Here is a 22,376-nt window from a genome sequence, read left to right on the forward strand (position 1 = left end):
GATGGCGGACCACCGCGTGCTAGAGCTTTTAATGTTAATGCAAGGGATGCACGCGATAACCCCGACTTGGTGACAGGTATATTCACAATCAACAATCTTTTAGCTTCTGTCTTGTTTGATACTGGTGCGGATAGAAGTTATGTATGTAGACATTTTTGCGATAAGATTAATTGGTCATTAGTCCCGTTAAAAGAGAGTATGCTTGTCGAGGTCGCCAATGGAAAACTTGAAAAGGTTGACCATATTAGTCGTGGAGCTATTATCAACATAGCTGGTGCAGATTTCGAAATTGATTTGATACCTATTAAACTGGGAAGTTTTGACGTAATCGTCGGTATGGATTGGTTGAGTAAGATAAAGGCCGATATTATCTGTGGAGATAAAGCACTTCGCATACCACAAGGAGATGGCGAACCACTGGTTATATATGGAGAGAGATGTACCTCGAAGTTGAACCTCATTAGTTGCGTGAAAGCACAAAAGATTATGAAGAAGGGACGCTTTGCTGTCCTAGCACATGTGAAAGCGGTAGAAACTGAGGTGAAGAGCGTGAACGACGTTCGAATTGTGAACGAATTTTCCGATGTCTTCCCAGAGGAATTGCCTGGATTGCCGCCGCAGAGAGCCGTAGAGTTTCAGATTGACTTAGTGCCAGGAGCTGCACCTGTAGCTCGCGCACCCTATAGACTTGCACCTTCCGAGATGCAAGAATTACAGAGTCAACTACAAGAGCTGTTAGATCGAGGGTTTATCCAACCAAGTTTCTCGCCTTGGGGCGCACCTGTCCTGTTTGTAAAGAAGAAGGATGGATCCTTCCGTATGTGTATCGACTACCGTGAACTCAACAAATTGACAATCAAGAATCGGTATCCTCTTCCGCGAATTGATGATCTTTTTGATCAACTACAAGGATCGAGCGTTTATTCAAAGATCGATTTGTGATCCGGCTATCACCAGTCGAGGGTGAAGGAAAGTGACGTGATGAAGACTGCATTCAGAACCCGTTATGGTCATTATGAGTTCCTCTTGATGCCATTCGGTTTGACAAATGCACCTGCCGTGTTCATGGACCTCATGAATCGTGTCTGCAAGCCTTACTTGGACAAGTTTGTTATCATCTTCATAGATGATATCCTCATCTACTCTAAGAGCGAAGAAGAACATGAGCAACACCTCCGATTAGTGCTTGAACTCTTAAGACAAGAGCAACTTTACGCCAAATTCTCCAAGTGTGAATTTTGGTTGAAGGAAGTACAATTTTTGGGTCATGTTGTAAGCGACCAGGGTATCAAAGTTGATCCCGCCAAGATTGAAGCCATCAGCAAGTGGGAGACCCCCACTACTCCGACGCATATTCGCCAATTCCTAGGTCTCGCCGGTTACTATCGAAGATTCATCGAAGGATTTTCTCTGATTGCGCGTCCTTTGACCGCGCTAACTCACAAGGGCAAGAAGTTCATTTGGGAACCCGCACACGAATCAGCATTCCAAACTTTGAAGAAAAAGTTAACCACCGCACCTATCCTATCACTTCCTGAAGGCAGTGACGACTTTGTTGTTTATTGTGATGCATCGAAGAGTGGTTTTGGTTGTGTACTGATGCAACGATCAAAGGTTATTGCCTATGCCTCCCGCCAATTGAAGATTCACGAGTGGAACTACACTACACATGAACTTGAACTTGGAGCCGTTGTCTTTGCACTCAAATTATGGAGACATTATCTGTATGGAACTAAGAGCACTATCTTCACCGACCACAAGAGTCTCCAGCACATCTTTGATCAGAAGCAACTAAATATGAGACAGCGTCGATGGATCGAGACGCTCAACGACTACGATTGTGAACTCCGTTATCACCCTGGCAAGGCCAATGTTGTAGCTGATGCTTTAAGCCGAAAGGAGAGGACGGCACCTCTTCGTGTTAGGGCTCTGAACATCACCATTCATTCGAACCTCAACAACCAGATCAGAGTAGCCCAAGTTGAGGCTCTCAAGGAGGAGAACATATCTCATGAACATTTAAACATACTTGTCTCTCGATTCGAGGTTAGGGAGTCTGGACTCCGATGTTATGCCGGAAGAATTTGGGTACCTTATTATGGAGATCTACGAAACCTGATACTTGATGAAGCACACAAATCGAGATATTCGATTCACCCCGGTGCGGGAAAGATGTACCACGACCTTAAAGAACAGTATTGGTGGCCGAATCTCAAGAAGGACGTTGCAACTTATGTTGGGAAGTGTTTGACTTGTTCGAAAGTTAAGGCCGAACATCAGAGACCTTCTAGGTTACTTCAACAGCCGGAAATCCCACAATGGAAGTGGGAAAGGATCACAATGGATTTCATTACTAAGCTGCCGAAGACGGTGGGCCGATGCGATACTATTTGGGTTATTGTTGACCGCCTTACCAAATCTGCACACTTCCTAGCGATGAAGGAAACTGATACAATGGAAAGACTTGCTCAGCTGTACATTAAAGAGGTTGTATCTCGTCATGGTGTACCTTTATTTATTAATAATTATTATTATTAATACGTTTGATTAAACGAATGTATGTTATTACATTTACATGTTGCCTTGATTGCTCGTACTTGACTTTTAAGGGCCCGAAACGTCTTTGTGACACCCGGAACTTTCACGAATAATATTTTTAGATATTATTTACATTCATGATTAAATTTATTAATCATTTTAATTAACTAAGGCTATTAGTTAGTTACTTGGGCTTTAGTTGGTTTAACTTGTGATTTATTTGAACTTGGGCTTTGTTAGTGTAATGGACTCATGTTATTGGACTTCCAAGCCCACCCTACATTATTAATGGACTTAGTTAGCCCATGTCCTACACTTGTAAGTATCAATTAGATGGAGACTACTTAGTTTAATACTTGAAGGAATCTAGTTGCACACCTTCCCCATGCATGACCATTCATTAACCACCTTTATGAACTTTACATGCTAATAACCATTAAACTTAACCTTCCCCCTTCATTTCTGCTGCAGAATGCCGAAACCAAGACTCCCTTTAGGGGTGTTTTTGTGTTCATTATTCACTACTAGTTAACTTGTATTCACTTCACAATTCAAACACACATTCATCTCCCATTTTCTCTCAACCATTCTCTCTCACTTTTCTCTACTTACTTGTAAGTAATATGAACTTTTCTCTCCTCTTTTTCCTTGCTAAAAACTGATTTCATAAGCATTCATCATCATCAATCCTTGTTTGTTGTTTGATTCTTGTTACATGTTGTTGTTACTTACTTACTAACTTTCAAGAATCTAACTTCCTAGTTTTGATTCTTCATAATATCTTGTATTCATCAAGAACACAAGAACTAAACTTACTAGTTTATGTTCTACATAAAATGTTTCAAAGATTATAAAGTTCTTGTTGTTGAAATCATACTTGTAAGTCATGGAAGTAAACTTAAAGTTTACTTTACTTAAAGATCAACTTTGGTTGAATCTTTAAAGTATGAGCAACCCTTGAACTAATTACTTGTTTAGTTAACTTGTTTCTTTATTTTATACACTTTAATTTCATGTAGTTAGTTTATATGGTCAAGTACTACAAGTTAGTCTTGATCTCATATCTCTTGAACAAATCAAGTTAACCTTGGAAGTTCAAGAACACACAAACAAGTTTTCTTTAAATGTAACTTTGGATCTAGACTTTTGAGTCTTGGATCTTCAAGATCAAACTAGGAACTATGTTCTACTACTTATGATCTTGATTAGTTAGTTTACTTTTAAGTTTGTAACTTGTTATTAGCTTTAAAGTCCATGTATGTGTTAGATCTAAGACTTTGATGCAACTTTGGTTCATCAAACTTCATACAACTCTTAAGTGAGTTGTGCTTCATGTCTTAGACTTGCACATGGGTTATGATGGTCAAGACTTGGTTAAGATGATGTATATACATCATTGAGTTGTACACTTGAAGCTATATGCATCAAGGATGAGAACCATGATGAACATCAAGCACCAAGACCACCGGAACCCCTTTTAAACTCACTGTTCTGTCCAAAACCTACTGACCTGATGATTCTGGAACAGACCAGTAGACCTGCTGTAGTGACCCGAACTTTTCCATGTTTATATATATTAATTGAGATTGATATTTACATGATTAAATGTTTCCAACATGTTAAGCAATCAAACTTGTTAAGACTTGATTAATTGAAATATGTTTCATATAGACAATTGACCACCCAAGTTGACCGGCGATTCACGAACGTTAAAACTTGTAAAAACGACTTGACGATATATATATGGATATACATATGGTTAACATGAGATTATGATAAGTAAGTATCTCCATAAGTATATTAACAATGAGTTATATACATATAAACAAGACTACTAACTTAAGGATTTCGAAACGAGACATATATGTAACGATTATCGTTGTAACGACATTTAAATATATATATATATCATATTAAGATATATTAATATATCATAATATCATGATAATATAATAATTTAACATCTCATTAGATATAATAAACAATGGGTTAACAACATTAATTGAGATCGTTAACTTAAAGGTTTCAAAACAACACTTACATGTAACGACTAACGATGACTTAACGACTCCGTTAAAATGTATATACATGTAGTGTATTTAGATGTATTAAAATACTTTTGGAAGACTTCAAGACATATATCAAAACACTCATACTTAACAAAAATGGTTACAGTTACTTTCCCATTCTTTTCTTTCATCAAGAATTCTAGTCGTATTCTTACCCGTATTATACACAGCTTCAAAACGTACTTACTATGGGTATATACCAATAGGAACTAGCATGGGATTCCACTCTTGATTATGTCATGTATGACTAATCAATTTTAACTTCTACCATGAGCTAGTCAACTAACTAGAACTCCTTTTAACCCCACTCACCACTCACCAATTAACACTCATCATTCACTCCATTTCACTTCCAAATCTCTTTCTAAATCTCTCTCAACACACCCACACTATTATGAACGTATTTTTCCAGTAGTTAATCATCATCTTCATCAAAAATCACTTCAAGAATCAAGATATAATCATCATAGGAAGAACACTTCAAGAATACTTCAAAAATCCCTTCAAGTTTACTAATTTACTTCCAAGCTTTCTAATCCATTCCAAGTAATCATCTAAGATCAAGAAACCTTTGTTATATACAGTAGGTTATCTTTCTTATTCAAGGTAATATTCATATTCAAACTTTGATTCAATTTCTATAACTATAAACTATCTTAATTCGAGCAAAAATCTTACTTGAACTTGTTTTTGTGTCATGATCCTACTTCAAGAACTTTCAAGCCATACAAGATCCTTTGAAGCTAGATCATTTCTTGTCACTTCCAGTAGGTTTACCTACTAAACTTGAGGTAGTAATGATGTTCATAACATCATTCGATTCATATATATAAAACTATCTTATTCGAAGGTTTAAACTCGTAATCACTAGAACATAGTTTAGTTAATTCTAAACTTGTTCGCAAACAAAAGTTAATCCTTCTAACTTGACTTTTAAAATCAACTAAACACATGTTCTATATCTATATGATATGCTAACTTAATGATTTAAAACCTGGAAACACGAAAAATACCGTAAAACCGGATTTACGCCGTCGTAGTAACACCGCGGGCTGTTTTGGGTTAGTTAATTAAAAACTATGATAAACTTTGATTTAAAAGTTGTTATTCTGAGAAAATGATTTTTATTATGAACATGAAACTATATCCAAAAATTATGGTTAAACTCAAAGTGGAAGTATGTTTTCTAAAATGGTCATCTAGACGTCGTTCTTTCGACTGAAATGACTACCTTTACAAAAATGACTTGTAACTTATTTTTCCGACTATAAACCTATACTTTTTCTGTTTAGATTCATAAAATAGAGTTCAATATGAAATCATAGCAATTTGATTCACTCAAAACGGATTTAAAATGAAGAAGTTATGGGTAAAACAAGATTGGATAATTTTTCTCATTTTAGCTACGTGAAAATTGGTAACAAATCTATTCCAACCATAACTTAATCAACTTGTATTGTATATTATGTAATCTTGAGATACCATAGACACGTATACAATGTTTCGACCTATCATGTCGACACATCTATATATATTTCGGAACAACCATAGACACTCTATATGTGAATGTTGGAGTTAGCTATACAGGGTTGAGGTTGATTCCAAAATATATATAGTTTGAGTTGTGATCAATACTGAGATACGTATACACTGGGTCGTGGATTGATTCAAGATAATATTTATCGATTTATTTCTGTACATCTAACTGTGGACAACTAGTTATAGGTTACTAACGAGGACAGCTGACTTAATAAACTTAAAACATCAAAATATATTAAAAGTGTTGTAAATATATTTTGAACATACTTTAATATATATGTATATATTGTTATAGGTTCGTGAATCAACAGTGGCCAAGTCTTACTTCCCGACGAAGTAAAAATCTGTGAAAGTGAGTTATAGTCCCACTTTTAAAATCTAATATTTTTGGGATGAGAATACATGCAGGTTTTATAAATGATTTACAAAATAGACACAAGTACGTGAAACTACATTCTATGGTTGAATTATCGAAATCGAATATGCCCCTTTTTATTAAGTCTGGTAATCTAAGAATTAGGGAACAGACACCCTAATTGACGCGAATCCTAAAGATAGATCTATTGGGCCTAACAAACCCCATCCAAAGTACCGGATGCTTTAGTACTTCGAAATTTATATCATATCCGAAGGGTGTCCCGGAATGATGGGGATATTCTTATATATGCATCTTGTTATTGTCGGTTACCAGGTGTTCACCATATGAATGATTTTTATCTCTATGTATGGGATGTGTATTGAAATATGAAATCTTGTGGTCTATTGTTACGATTTGATATATATAGGTTAAACCTATAACTCACCAACATTTTTGTTGACGTTTTAAGCATGTTTATTCTCAGGTGATTATTAAGAGCTTCCGCTGTTGCATACTTAAATAAGGACAAGATTTGGAGTCCATGCTTGTATGATATTGTGTAAAAACTGCATTCAAGAAACTTATTTTGTTGTAACATATTTGTATTGTAAACCATTATGTAATGGTCGTGTGTAAACAGGATATTTTAGATTATCATTATTTGATAATCTACGTAAAGCTTTTTAAACCTTTATTGATGAAATAAAGGTTATGGTTTGTTTAAAAATGAATGCAGTCTTTGAAAAACGTCTCATATAGAGGTCAAAACCTCGCAACGAAATCAATTAATATGGAACGTTTTTAATCAATAAGAACGGGACATTTCAGTTGGTATCAGAGCGTTGGTCTTAGAGAACCAGAAAATTTGCATTAGTGTGTCTTATCGAGTTTGTTAGGATGCATTAGTGAGTCTGGACTTCGACCGTGTTTTCTTTAAAAATGATTGCTTAACATTTTTGTTGGAAACTATATATTTTTAACATATGAATATTATGTGATATATTAATCTCTTAACGTGTTTGATATTATGTGATAGATGTCTACCTCTAGAACAAGTCCCATTGACTCACCTAATAATAATGAAGAGTCAAATGTAAATTGGAATGATTTGTGGACTGATTCACAAGTTCCCGAAGAGGAACCGGAAGAAGAGTCGGAACCGGAAGAAGAATCGGAACCGGAAGAAGAATCGGAACCGGTTGAAGAAATAGAACCGGTGGGGGAAATAATAAAACGGTTAAGTAAAAGAAAATCCTCAACCAACCGACCAAAGTTAATTATGGTCAATGGTGTTTCCGCCAAGGAAGCAAAATATTGGGAGGATTACCAATTCTCCGATGAATCGGATTCCGACGAGAATCCCGATGATGTTATAGAAATTACCCCAACTGAATTTAAAAAGGCAAAAGAAAATAATAAGGGAAAGGGCATAAAAATAGAGAAATCTAATTCCAACCCCGATGAACTTTATATGTATCGTCAACCCCCGAAGTCCTTAAGTTGTAACAATGACCCGGGAACCTCTAAACCACCAGGTTTTTCTAAACCAATGTGGAAAATAACGGCTCGTATTAGGGGAACATCATATATCCCTAGAAACTTGGGAAAACGAACCAAAACCAAAGAAGAAGAAACAAGCGAGTCGGAATAAGATAGTTGTATTCGTGTGGTGTAATATATGTAATATAGTGTGCTTATGCTTTATGATATATGTAAAAATTGCTTGTATTAATAAGTATTTTTTATGAATCTAACTCTTGTCTATTTTACAGTATAAAAACACAAAATGGATAGACAACCCAATATTTTAAGAGACCTACCCGGAGACATGATTGATGAAATCTTGTCTAGAGTCGGTCAGAATTCCTCGGCACAACTATTTAAGGCGAGATCAGTTTGTAAGACATTCGAAGAACGTTCCAAGAATGATTTGGTTTATAAAAGGCTTTCGTTCGGAAGATGGGGGATATCACATTGGGAAATCCATAAGTTACGATGTGTTTACTTTGACGCATATATTGCGGGGAACCCAAATGCTATTTTGCGCAACGGGTTAAGAAATTATTTTGACTCAGTATATCCAAATATAGGACTTCGTGATTTAGAAAAAGCGGCTAACATGCAACATAAGGAAGCATGTTATGCTTACGGGTTAGTAATGTTCGCTTCTCACCAAAGTGAGAACAAGAACATCGGGCTACAACTATTAAACAAAACGTTCCCTCAAGTGACGGAGTCGGTAATTGGGGTAAGAAATGAGGTTTTTAGGTTATTACGAGACTGTTGGTCATTACGTAACCCTCGTCCCTTTGACGACGTTACAACACGCTGTCTTATCAACGGCCATAATGGTTATGTTCCACAAGACCAAGGATGGGAAGTAATCCTAGTAAAACCAGAATGCATGACTTGTTTCTGGACGTATGAATTACGTGTCTTTATTGCCTTTGCTGAACGACTTGTGTACTAGCTAGAATTGTATTCACAACTATCTTGTATCAAAGTTATTGTGTGCTATATTTCATGCTTTATGTAAAATAAGCGGTATTGTAAGTTTGTAAAATATTGTATAAAAGTTTGAACGCGAAATATTATTACAATCAGTTTTTCATATAGAATTGTAGTAGTTGAATTGTATATTAGCTACTAAGTATGAACTTAACGGGTAGGTACTACCCGAATTTAAACTTATAAAACGCTAATATGAAGAAAAAGCTTTTATAAATGAGTTCATATTATGCTACGAAATACTATTAACTACTCTTAATATTCTGTATGATTAACTTGTTCCATTTAACTATTTTGAAGGAAATGGCACCGACTACTCGACACACCGTGAATATGAACGAAGAGGAATTCCGTACTTTTCTAGCTTCAAACATAGCCGCAGTACAGGCTGCGCTATATACCAACAATAACCTTGGATCTGGCAGTACAGGAAATCGTGTAGGATGCACCTACAAAGAATTCACTGCCTGCAAACCTTTGGAATTTGATGGAACCGAAGGACCGATCGGATTGAAACGGTGGACCGAGAAGGTTGAATCGGTGTTTGCCATAAGTAAGTGTACTGAAGAGGACAAAGTGAAGTACGCTACGCATACCTTTACAGGTTCTGCGTTAACATGGTGGAATACCTATCTAGAGCAAGTGGGACAAGATGATGCGTACGCACTACCGTGGTCAGCATTCAAGCACTTGATGAACGAGAAGTACCGTCCCAGAACCGAGGTCAATAAGCTCAAAACAGAACTTAGAGGGTTACGAACCCAAGGATTTGATATTACCACGTATGAAAGACGATTCACAGAATTGTGCCTATTGTGTCCGGGAGCATTCGAAGATGAGGAAGAGAAGATCGACGCGTTTGTGAAAGGATTACCAGAAAGAATCCAAGAAGATATAAGTTCACACGAGCCCGCCTCCATACAACAGGCATGTAGAATGGCTCACAAACTAGTGAACCAGATTGAAGAAAGAATTAAAGAACAGACTGCTGAAGAGGCCAATGTGAAGCAAGTCAAAAGAAAGTGGGAGGAAAACGGTGATAAGAATCACCAATACAACAACAACAGCAATTACAACAATAATCGCAACAATTATCCCAACAATCGCAACATCAATCGCAACTACAACAAACGGCCCAACAACAACAACAACAACAACAACAACAGCAACTACAACAATCATCCCAACAACAATAATAACCGCAACAACAACAACAATCAGAAGCAGCTATGCCAAAGGTGTGAAAAGAATCACTCGGGGTTCTGCACCAAATTTTGCAACAAGTGTAAAAGAAATGGTCATAGCGCGGCGAAGTGTGATGTCTACGGACCAGGGGTTAACAGAACGAAAGGAACAAATGGTGTCGGAACAAGTAATGGCGGAGCAAGTAGTGTCGGAGCAAGTTATGCCAATGTAGTTTGTTATAAATGTGGAAAACCAGGCCACATTATTAGAAATTGCCCGAACCAGGAGAACACGAATGGACAAGGCCGTGGAAGAGTTTTCAATATTAATGCGGTAGAGGCACAGGAAGACCCGGAGCTTGTTACGGGTACGTTTCTTATTGACAATAAATCTGCTTACGTTTTATTTGATTCGGGTGCGGATAGAAGCTATATGAGTAGAGATTTTTGTGCTAAATTAAGTTGTCCATTGACGCCTTTGGATAGTAAATTTTTACTCGAATTAGCAAATGGTAAATTAATTTCAGCAGATAATATATGTCGGAATCGAGAAATTAAACTGGTTAGCGAAACATTTAAGATTGATTTGATACCAGTAGAGTTAGGGAGTTTTGATGTGATAATCGGTATGGACTGGTTGAAAGAAGTGAAAGCAGAGATCGTTTGTTACAAAAATGCAATTCGCATTATACGAGAAAAAGGAAAACCCTTAATGGTGTACGGAGAAAAGGGCAACACGAAGCTACATCTTATTAGTAATTTGAAGGCACAAAAACTAATAAGAAAAGGTTGCTATGCTGTTCTAGCACACGTCGAGAAAGTACAAACTGAAGAAAAGAGCATCAATGATGTTCCCATTGCAAAAGAATTTCCCGATGTATTTCCGAAAGAATTACCGGGATTACCCCCACAGCGATCCGTTGAATTTCAAATAGATCTTGTACCAGGAGCTGCACCAATAGCCCGTGCTCCTTACAGACTCGCACCCAGCGAGATGAAAGAACTGCAAAGCCAATTACAAGAACTTTTAGAGCGTGGTTTCATTCGACCAAGCACATCACCGTGGGGAGCTCCTGTTTTGTTTGTCAAGAAGAAAGATGGTACATTCAGGTTGTGTATCGACTACCGAGAGTTGAACAAACTTACCATCAAGAACCGCTACCCACTACCGAGAATCGACGACTTATTTGATCAACTACAAGGCTCGTCTGTTTATTCAAAGATTGACTTACGTTCCGGGTATCATCAAATGCGGGTGAAAGAAGATGATATTCCAAAGACTGCTTTCAGAACACGTTATGGTCATTACGAGTTTATGGTCATGCCGTTTGGTTTAACTAATGCACCAGCTGTGTTCATGGACCTTATGAACCGAGTGTGTGGACCATACCTTGACAAGTTTGTCATTGTTTTCATTGATGACATACTTATTTACTCAAAGAATGACCAAGAACACGGTGAACATTTGAGAAAGGTGTTAGAAGTATTGAGGAAGGAAGAATTGTACGCTAAGTTTTCAAAGTGTGCATTTTGGTTGGAAGAAGTTCAATTCCTCGGTCACATAGTGAACAAAGAAGGTATTAAGGTGGATCCGGCAAAGATAGAAACTGTTGAAAAGTGGGAAACCCCGAAAACTCCGAAACACATACGCCAGTTTTTAGGACTAGCTGGTTACTACAGAAGGTTCATCCAAGACTTTTCCAGAATAGCAAAACCCTTGACTGCATTAACGCATAAAGGGAAGAAATTTGAATGGAATGATGAACAAGAGAAAGCATTTCAGTTATTGAAGAAAAAGCTAACTACGGCACCTATATTGTCATTGCCTGAAGGGAATGATGATTTTGTGATTTATTGTGACGCATCAAAGCAAGGTCTCGGTTGTGTATTAATGCAACGAACGAAGGTGATTGCTTATGCATCTAGACAATTGAAGATTCACGAGCAAAATTATACGACGCATGATTTGGAATTAGGCGCGGTTGTTTTTGCATTAAAGACTTGGAGGCACTACTTATATGGGGTCAAAAGTATTATATATACTGACCACAAAAGTCTTCAACACATATTTAATCAGAAACAACTGAATATGAGGCAGCGTAGGTGGATTGAATTGTTGAATGATTACGACTTTGAGATTCGTTACCACCCGGGGAAGGCAAATGTGGTAGCCGATGCCTTGAGCAGGAAGGACAGAGAACCCATTCGAGTAAAATCTATGAATATAATGATTCATAATAACATTACTACTCAAATAAAGGAGGCGCAACAAGGAGTTTTAAAAGAGGGAAATTTAAAGGATGAAATACCCAAAGGATCGGAGAAGCATCTTAATATTCGGGAAGACGGAACCCGGTATAGGGCTGAAAGGATTTGGGTACCAAAATTTGGAGATATGAGAGAAATGGTACTTAGAGAAGCTCATAAAACCAGATACTCAATACATCCTGGAACGGGGAAGATGTACAAGGATCTCAAGAAACATTTTTGGTGGCCGGGTATGAAAGCCGATGTTGCTAAATACGTAGGAGAATGTTTGACGTGTTCTAAGGTCAAAGCTGAGCATCAGAAACCATCAGGTCTACTTCAACAACCCGAAATCCCAGAATGGAAATGGGAAAACATTACCATGGATTTCATCACTAAATTGCCAAGGACTGCAAGTGGTTTTGATACTATTTGGGTAATAGTTGATCGTCTCACCAAATCAGCACACTTTCTGCCAATAAGAGAAGATGACAAGATGGAGAAGTTAGCACGACTGTATTTGAAGAAAGTCGTCTCCAGACATGGAATACCAATCTCTATTATCTCTGATAGGGATGGCAGATTTATTTCAAGATTCTGGCAGACATTACAGCAAGCATTAGGAACTCGTCTAGACATGAGTACTGCCTATCATCCACAAACTGATGGGCAGAGCGAAAGGACGATACAAACGCTTGAAGACATGCTACGAGCATGTGTTATTGATTTCGGAAACAGTTGGGATCGACATCTACCGTTAGCAGAATTTTCCTACAACAACAGCTACCATTCAAGCATTGAGATGGCGCCGTTTGAAGCACTTTATGGTAGAAAGTGCAGATCTCCGATTTGTTGGAGTGAAGTGGGGGATAGACAGATTACGGGTCCGGAGATTATACAAGAAACTACCGAGAAGATCATCCAAATTCAACAACGGTTGAAAACCGCCCAAAGTCGACAAAAGAGCTACGCTGACATTAAAAGAAAAGATATAGAATTTGAAATTGGAGAGATGGTCATGCTTAAAGTTGCACCTTGGAAAGGCGTTGTTCGATTTGGTAAACGAGGGAAATTAAATCCAAGGTATATTGGACCATTCAAGATTATTGATCGTGTCGGACCAGTAGCTTACCGACTTGAGTTACCTCAACAACTCGCGGCTGTACATAACACTTTCCACGTCTCGAATTTGAAGAAATGTTTTGCTAAAGAAGATCTCACTATTCCATTAGATGAAATCCAAATCAATGAAAAACTTCAATTCATCGAAGAACCCGTCGAAATAATGGATCGTGAGGTTAAAAGACTTAAGCAAAACAAGATACCAATTGTTAAGGTTCGATGGAATGCTCGTAGAGGACCCGAGTTCACCTGGGAGCGTGAAGATCAGATGAAGAAGAAATACCCGCATCTATTTCCAGAAGATTCGTCAACACCTTCAACAGCTTAAAATTTCGGGACGAAATTTATTTAACGGGTAGGTACTGTAGTGACCCGAACTTTTCCATGTTTATATATATTAATTGAGATTGATATTTACATGATTAAATGTTTCCAACATGTTAAGCAATCAAACTTGTTAAGACTTGATTAATTGAAATATGTTTCATATAGACAATTGACCACCCAAGTTGACCGGCGATTCACGAACGTTAAAACTTGTAAAAACGACTTGACGATATATATATGGATATACATATGGTTAACATGAGATTATGATAAGTAAGTATCTCCATAAGTATATTAACAATGAGTTATATACATATAAACAAGACTACTAACTTAAGGATTTCGAAACGAGACATATATGTAACGATTATCGTTGTAACGACATTTAAATATATATATATATCATATTAAGATATATTAATATATCATAATATCATGATAATATAATAATTTAACATCTCATTAGATATAATAAACAATGGGTTAACAACATTAATTGAGATCGTTAACTTAAAGGTTTCAAAACAACACTTACATGTAACGACTAACGATGACTTAACGACTCCGTTAAAATGTATATACATGTAGTGTATTTAGATGTATTAAAATACTTTTGGAAGACTTCAAGACATATATCAAAACACTCATACTTAACAAAAATGGTTACAGTTACTTTCCCATTCTTTTCTTTCATCAAGAATTCTAGTCGTATTCTTACCCGTATTATACACAGCTTCAAAACGTACTTACTATGGGTATATACCAATAGGAACTAGCATGGGATTCCACTCTTGATTATGTCATGTATGACTAATCAATTTTAACTTCTACCATGAGCTAGTCAACTAACTAGAACTCCTTTTAACCCCACTCACCACTCACCAATTAACACTCATCATTCACTCCATTTCACTTCCAAATCTCTTTCTAAATCTCTCTCAACACACCCACACTATTATGAACGTATTTTTCCAGTAGTTAATCATCATCTTCATCAAAAATCACTTCAAGAATCAAGATATAATCATCATAGGAAGAACACTTCAAGAATACTTCAAAAATCCCTTCAAGTTTACTAATTTACTTCCAAGCTTTCTAATCCATTCCAAGTAATCATCTAAGATCAAGAAACCTTTGTTATATACAGTAGGTTATCTTTCTTATTCAAGGTAATATTCATATTCAAACTTTGATTCAATTTCTATAACTATAAACTATCTTAATTCGAGCAAAAATCTTACTTGAACTTGTTTTTGTGTCATGATCCTACTTCAAGAACTTTCAAGCCATACAAGATCCTTTGAAGCTAGATCATTTCTTGTCACTTCCAGTAGGTTTACCTACTAAACTTGAGGTAGTAATGATGTTCATAACATCATTCGATTCATATATATAAAACTATCTTATTCGAAGGTTTAAACTCGTAATCACTAGAACATAGTTTAGTTAATTCTAAACTTGTTCGCAAACAAAAGTTAATCCTTCTAACTTGACTTTTAAAATCAACTAAACACATGTTCTATATCTATATGATATGCTAACTTAATGATTTAAAACCTGGAAACACGAAAAATACCGTAAAACCGGATTTACGCCGTCGTAGTAACACCGCGGGCTGTTTTGGGTTAGTTAATTAAAAACTATGATAAACTTTGATTTAAAAGTTGTTATTCTGAGAAAATGATTTTTATTATGAACATGAAACTATATCCAAAAATTATGGTTAAACTCAAAGTGGAAGTATGTTTTCTAAAATGGTCATCTAGACGTCGTTCTTTCGACTGAAATGACTACCTTTACAAAAATGACTTGTAACTTATTTTTCCGACTATAAACCTATACTTTTTCTGTTTAGATTCATAAAATAGAGTTCAATATGAAATCATAGCAATTTGATTCACTCAAAACGGATTTAAAATGAAGAAGTTATGGGTAAAACAAGATTGGATAATTTTTCTCATTTTAGCTACGTGAAAATTGGTAACAAATCTATTCCAACCATAACTTAATCAACTTGTATTGTATATTATGTAATCTTGAGATACCATAGACACGTATACAATGTTTCGACCTATCATGTCGACACATCTATATATATTTCGGAACAACCATAGACACTCTATATGTGAATGTTGGAGTTAGCTATACAGGGTTGAGGTTGATTCCAAAATATATATAGTTTGAGTTGTGATCAATACTGAGATACGTATACACTGGGTCGTGGATTGATTCAAGATAATATTTATCGATTTATTTCTGTACATCTAACTGTGGACAACTAGTTATAGGTTACTAACGAGGACAGCTGACTTAATAAACTTAAAACATCAAAATATATTAAAAGTGTTGTAAATATATTTTGAACATACTTTAATATATATGTATATATTGTTATAGGTTCGTGAATCAACAGTGGCCAAGTCTTACTTCCCGACGAAGTAAAAATCTGTGAAAGTGAGTTATAGTCCCACTTTTAAAATCTAATATTTTTGGGATGAGAATACATGCAGGTTTTATAAATGATTTACAAAATAGACACAAGTACGTGAAACTACATTCTATGGTTGAATTATCGAAATCGAATATGCCCCTTTTTATTAAGTCTGGTAATCTAAGAATTAGGGAACAGACACCCTAATTGACGCGAATCCTAAAGATAGATCTATTGGGCCTAACAAACCCCATCCAAAGTACCGGATGCTTTAGTACTTCGAAATTTATATCATATCCGAAGGGTGTCCCGGAATGATGGGGATATTCTTATATATGCATCTTGTTATTGTCGGTTACCAGGTGTTCACCATATGAATGATTTTTATCTCTATGTATGGGATGTGTATTGAAATATGAAATCTTGTGGTCTATTGTTACGATTTGATATATATAGGTTAAACCTATAACTCACCAACATTTTTGTTGACGTTTTAAGCATGTTTATTCTCAGGTGATTATTAAGAGCTTCCGCTGTTGCATACTTAAATAAGGACAAGATTTGGAGTCCATGCTTGTATGATATTGTGTAAAAACTGCATTCAAGAAACTTATTTTGTTGTAACATATTTGTATTGTAAACCATTATGTAATGGTCGTGTGTAAACAGGATATTTTAGATTATCATTATTTGATAATCTACGTAAAGCTTTTTAAACCTTTATTGATGAAATAAAGGTTATGGTTTGTTTAAAAATGAATGCAGTCTTTGAAAAACGTCTCATATAGAGGTCAAAACCTCGCAACGAAATCAATTAATATGGAACGTTTTTAATCAATAAGAACGGGACATTTCACCTGCGCTGTTATAACCTCGATTTTTAGATAGAACTTTTCAAGTAGATAACTTTTCATATAAGACTCGTCTTAATCCGAGTTACGGTTTAGAGTCTACGGCCCTCCGAGCGTCACTATGTCCATTTACTTTTCTGTTTTCTGTGTACAGTTTCTGTTTTTCTGGTTTCTGTAACAGACCAGTACACCTGGGCTACTGTAACCATGATTTTCAGATAGCTCAGTTCGTGTAGATAACTTTTCATATAGGACTCGTCTTAATCCGAGTTACGGTTTAGGATTTATGGCCCTCCGATCGTCACTATGTCCTTTAACGTTGTGCAGAAATTTCTGACCTACTCGCACTTAGACCGTCGCCACGGTCAAACCAAGACGAGTTTGCTTCTGTAAATTTTACCACACTTAAGGGACTCATAGACGGAGCCATGGCCACTGGTCTCACCTTAATTCAGTAAGGGTACAGGCCGTGGTGACTGACTGAAGTCAGACTTTGTTGAAAATTTCTTTCATAAACGAAACTTACTTTACGCCTTTTGTTTGATGATGAATGATGATGACCCTTAAGACCTTAATTACATACTTTTAAACCTATTAAGACGATTTACTGACTTAGTACTATTTGACTTAGGTTGAGGACTTCGGACCATTTACTTGCACACCTTTCCCGACTACTACTTTACCGCTACATATCATTGTGAGTTATAGCATTCCCTTTTTACTTTAACTTATTTTGGAAACTGAGAATACATGCGGATTTTATGTTTTACATACTAGGCACGAGTACTTAAACTTATATATGTGTGGGTTATATAACGGCAGAAACATTCCCTTTAGCTCGGTAACGTTTAATCGTGGGTTATATAACGGCAGAAACATTCCCTTTAGCTCGGTAACGTTTAATCATTGGTTTATGAACCGGTGAACGCGAATCTTAGATATGGATCCATAGGGTTTGACATCCCCACTCGGGCTAGTCGCGCTAGCAGTCAACGAGTGTTTAATACTTTGTAAACATACGCACTCGCCAAGTGTACTTTCAGGGGGTATTTTAAACGTTAAGTTAGTTACCAAGTGCCCACGGTTAACATATACTTTATCATACTGTTGTGAAACGCTCTTTGTAGCACTGAAATCTCGTGGCCTACCTTACATACTATTATACTTAAACTATAGCTCACCAACTGTTGTGTTGACGTTTTTAAGCATGTATTTCTCAGGTGCTTGAGGTTGCTTCCGCTGTGTACTAGTCGTGCTATAGAACCCGCTGCTTAGAGTTGTTATCGCATGACTACTTATCTTGCATTCAAACTTATTTACTTTTGTAACTATGTTATGTAACGACCTTTGGGGTCACGTACACTTATTTATTGCTTCTACTTAGCGAAGCATGTTTTTGGAATGTAAAACATTTGATGTCGGTTATGGCATCACCTTTTTATCATGAATGCAACTTCTTTAATTACAGCATATAGTACTTAACCTTGTAATGATCCTGTTGTTGATGATTCGTACACGATGGTTTTGTACGGGGCATCACACAAAACCTCGCAACGAAATCAATTAATATGGAACGTTTTTAATCAATAAGAACGGGACATTTCAGTTGGTATCAGAGCGTTGGTCTTAGAGAACCAGAATTTTGCATTAGTGTGTCTTATCGAGTTTGTTAAGATGCATTAGTGAGTCTGGACTTCGACCGTGTTTACTTGAAAAATGATTGCTTAACAAATTTTGTTGGAAACTATATATTTTTAACATGTGAATATTATGTGATATATTAATCTCTTAACGCGTTTGATATTATGTGATAGATGTCTACCTCTAGAACAAGTCCCATTGACTCACCTAATAATAATGAAGAGTCAAATGTAAATTGGAATGATTCGTGGACTGATTCACAAGTTCCCGAAGAGGAACCGGAAGAAGAGTCGGAACCGGAAGAAGAATCGGAACTGGAAGAAGAATCGGAACCGGATGAAGAAATACAACCGGTGGGGGAAATAATAAAACGGTTAAGTAAAAGAAAATCCTCAACCAACCGACCAAGGTTAATTATGGTCAATGGTGTTTCCGCCAAGGAAGCAAAATATTGGGAGGATTACCAATTCTCCGATGAATCGGATTCTGACGAGAATTCCGATGATGTTATAGAAATTACCCCAACTGAATTTAAAAAGGCAAAAGAAAATAATAAGGGAAAGGGCATAAAAATAGAGAAATCTAATTCCAACCCCGATGAACTTTATATGTATCGTCAACCCCCGAAGTCCTTAAGTTGTAACAATGACCCGGGAACCTCTAAACCACCAGGTTTTTCTAAACCAATGTGGAAAACTACGGCTCGTATTAGGGGAACATCATATATCCCTAGAAACTTGGCAAAACGAACCAAAACCGAAGAAGAAGAAACAAGCGAGTCGGAATAAGATAGTTGTATTCGTATGGTGTAATATATGTAATATAGTGTGCTTATGCTTTATGATATATGTAAAAATTGCTTGTATTAATAAGTATTTTTTTTATGAATCTAACTCTTGTCTATTTTACAGTATAAAAACACAAAATGGATAGACAACCCAATATCTTAAGAGACCTACCCGGAGACATGATTGATGAAATCTTGTCTAGAGTCGGTCAGAATTCTTCGGCACAACTATTTAAGGCGAGATCAGTTTGTAAGACATTCGAAGAACGTTCCAAGAATGCCTTGGTTTATAAAAGGCTTTCGTTCGAAAGATGGGGGATATCACATTGGGAAATCCATAAGTTACGATGTGTTTACTTTGACGCATATATTGCGGGGAACCCAAATGCTATTTTACGCAATGGGTTAAGAAATTATTTTGACTCAATATATCCGAATATTGGACTTCGTGATTTAGAAAAAGCGGCTAACATGCAACATAAAGAAGCATGTTATGCTTACGGATTAGTAATGTTCGCTTCTCACCAAAGTGAGAACAAGAACATCGGGCTACAACTATTAAACAAAACGTTCCCACAAGTGACGAAGTCGGTAATTGGGGTAAGAAATGAGGTTTTTAGATTGTTACGGGACTGTTGGACATTACGTAACCCTCGTCCCTTTGACGACGTTACAACACGCTGTCTTATCAACGGCCATAATGGTTATGTTCCACAAGACCAAGGATGGGAAGTAATCCTAGTAAAACCAGAATGCATGACTTGTTTCTGGACGTATGAATTACGTGTCTTTATTGCCTTTGCTGAACGACTTGTGTACTAGCTAAAATTATCTTCACAACCATCTTGTATCAAATTTATTGTGTGCTATATTTCATGCTATATGTAAAATAAGCGGTATTGTAAGTTTGTAAAATATTGTGTAAAAGTTTGAACGCGAAATATTATTATAATCAGTTTTTCATATAGAATTGTAGTAGTTGAATTGTATATTAGCTACTAAGTATGAACTTAACGGGTAGGTACTACCCGAATTTAAACTTATAAAATGCTAATATGAAGAAAAAGCTTTTATAAATGAGTTCATATTATGCTACGAAATATTATTAACTACTCTTAATATTCTGTATGATTAACTTGTTCCATTTGACTATTTTGAAGGAAATGGCACCGACTACTCGACACACCGTGAATATGAATGAAGAGGAATTCCGTACTTTTCTAGCTTCAAACATAGCCTCAGTACAGGCTGCGCTACATACCAACAATAACCTTGGATCTAGCAGTACAGGAAATCGTGTAGGATGCACCTACAAAGAATTCACTGCCTGCAAACCATTGGAATTTGATGGAACCGAAGGACCGATCGGATTGAAACGGTGGACCGAGAAGGTCGAATCGGTGTTTGCCATAAGTAAGTGTACTGAAGAGGACAAAGTAAAGTACGCTACGCATACCTTCACAGGTTCTGCGTTAACATGGTGGAATACCTATCTAGAGCAAGTGGGACAAGACGATGCGTACGCACTACCGTGGTCAGCATTCAAGCACTTGATGAACGAGAAGTACCGTCCCAGAACCGAGGTCAATAAGCTCAAGACAGAACTTAGAGGGTTACGAACCCAAGGATTTGATATTACCACGTACGAAAGACGATTCACAGAATTGTGCCTATTGTGTCCGGGAGCATTCGAAGATGAGGAAGAGAAGATCGACGCGTTTGTGAAAGGATTACCGGAAAGAATCCAAGAAGATATAAGTTCACACGAGCCCGCCTCCATACAACAGGCATGTAGAATGGCTCACAAACTAGTGAACCAGATTGAAGAAAGAATTAAAGAACAGACTGCTGAAGAGGCCAATGTGAAGCAAGTCAAAAGAAAGTGGGAGGAAAACGGTGATAAGAATAACCAATACAACAACAACAGCAATTACAACAATAATCGCAACAATTATCCCAACAATCGCAACATCAATCGCAACTACAACAAACGGCCCAACAACAACAACAACAACAACAACAACAACAACAACAGCAACTACAACAATCATCCCAACAACAATAATAACTGTAACAACAACAACAATCAGAAGCAGCTATGCCAAAGGTGTGAAAAGTATCACTCAGGGTTCTGCACCAAATTTTGCAACAAGTGTAAAAGAAATGGGCATAGCGCAGCGAAGTGTGAGGTCTACGGACCAGGGGTTAATAGAACGAAAGGAACAAATGGTGTCGGAACGAGTAATGGCGGTGCAAGTAGTGTCGGAGCAAGTTATGCCAATGTAGTTTGTTATAAATGTGGAAAACCGGGCCACATTATTAGAAATTGCCCGAACCAGGAGAACACGAATGGACAAGGCCGCGGAAGAGTTTTCAATATTAATGCGGCAGAGGCACAGGAAGACCCGGAGCTTGTTACGGGTACGTTTCTTATTGACAATAAATCTGCTTACGTTTTATTTGATTCGGGTGCGGATAGAAGCTATATGAGTAGAGATTTTTGTACTAAATTAAGTTGTCCATTGACGCCTTTGGATAGTAAATTTTTACTCGAATTAGCAAATGGTAAATTAATTTCAGCAGATAATATATGTCGGAATCGAGAAATTAAACTGTTTAGCGAAACATTTAAGATTGATTTGATACCAGTAGAGTTAGGGAGTTTTGATGTGATAATCGGTATGGACTGGTTGAAAGAAGTGAAAGCAGAGATCGTTTGTTACAAAAATGCAATTCGCATTATACGAGAAAAAGGAAAACCCTTAATGGTGTAC

Source organism: Rutidosis leptorrhynchoides, chromosome 2 (assembly GCF_046630445.1).
Source record: "Rutidosis leptorrhynchoides isolate AG116_Rl617_1_P2 chromosome 2, CSIRO_AGI_Rlap_v1, whole genome shotgun sequence".
Classification (NCBI taxonomy): domain Eukaryota; kingdom Viridiplantae; phylum Streptophyta; class Magnoliopsida; order Asterales; family Asteraceae; genus Rutidosis; species Rutidosis leptorrhynchoides.